Genomic DNA, 1598 nt, shown 5'->3' on the forward strand with positions numbered 1-1598 from the left:
TAATATCTAATTCATATATAATATATACTAACAAAATATAGTAATATGTATAATATCCCATGACTTATAAACAAACAAAGTTATACATGTGTGTAATGAACATTTACCATTTATTTGACTTGTGACATCTGACTTCCTTTCTTGAGGGCACCAACACTGTGTAGATCTGGGTGACAGCCGCTGTGCCCCGAGGTAGATTAACTCACTCTCCAGCAGTCAGAATGAGACGTAGCTTGGCCAATTAGACTTAAAATCCAGAGACTGATGCCCACAAGCAAGGCATTTTAGAACTCGTTCTGCTGCTAGTGGTGGCTGTGACACCCAGTGTCCCAGGGGCAGTGGGGGCAGCCAGGCCATGCCCATTGGCAGCAGAACTGGCATCCTAACCACATGGCCTAGGATCCTTACCTTGCCTGAGGTCCTGGCTGCCCAGTTCCCCTTGGGCTTTGTCCATCTTCCTGAGTTTGCTTTTCTAGCCTCTCTCTGGGGCTCTGAGCTATCTCACATCCCTCCAATAAATCTCTTTTCTTGCTTAATGTACCCAGTCATTTTCTGTTGCATGCAGTCAAGACCATGGTAGCCTAAATCTGAAATGCTCTGTTGATGATTTATCTCTGGGGAGTAAATTTATAAGGACTTTTCTGTTTTTCCATATTGCTTGAAGAAAAATAACTCTTGTATATGGTCAGAAGAAACAGTAAAGATTTTCCATTTTGAGAAACAAACCAATCTCCCCTTAAGCTCCTATGGCTTAAGGGTGAGTTATTAAGGCTGAAGTTGAATGACTTCAGTCAGCATCTTTGGACTCAGCTTTCCTGTTTATTTCTTCCTTACGAGGGTTCTGTGAGCACCAGTGAGAGTGCATTGAAATTAAAATCTCAAAAGCTACTGTAGAAACCCTAAAGGGTCATGATGATATTCTTTGACAATGCATAGGAGATAATTCCTTCTGTCCAACGTGAGGGTGAAGGTGACTCCACCCTCCTACTTCCACTTCTCCCTACTCCCATTCCCTAGCTCTGTCTCTTTTCTATTTTCTTTTCTTCCCCTTCCCCTTCCCCTTCCCTTTCCCCTTCCCTTCCTTTCTTTCTTTATCTTTTTTTTGAGACGGAGTCTGGCTCTGTTGCCCAGGCTGGAGTGTAGTGGCATGATCTCAGCTCACTACAACCTCTGCCTCCTAGGTTCAAGCGATTCTCCTGCCTCAGCCTCCCGAGTAGCTGGAACTACAGATGTGCATCACCACCTTGCCCAGCTAATTTTTGTGTTTTTAGTAGAGATGGAGTTTTGCCATGTTGGCCAGGTTGGTCTCCTCAAACTCCTGGCCTCAAGTAATCCACCCGCCCCTGCCTCCCAAAGTGCTGAGATTACAGGCCTGAGCCACTGCGCCCGGCCACATTTACTAATTTTTTAATGATCAGAGAGAAAAGGGAGACAGGATGTAATCTTCCTTCCCCAGAATAACTAGTTTCTATTAACATAAAGCCACAGTTCATGACATTGTAAAGATGGCAACCCATGGCATCTTTGAGAACAGACCCAGCCTCCCCAAGTGGCTCCTGAAGCATGGGAGAGTCCTAGGTTCTGCTAGAGGTGGAGTC

The sequence above is a fragment of the Mandrillus leucophaeus genome, unplaced genomic scaffold (assembly GCF_000951045.1).
Source record: "Mandrillus leucophaeus isolate KB7577 unplaced genomic scaffold, Mleu.le_1.0 Scaffold59, whole genome shotgun sequence".
NCBI classification, from domain to species: domain Eukaryota; kingdom Metazoa; phylum Chordata; class Mammalia; order Primates; family Cercopithecidae; genus Mandrillus; species Mandrillus leucophaeus.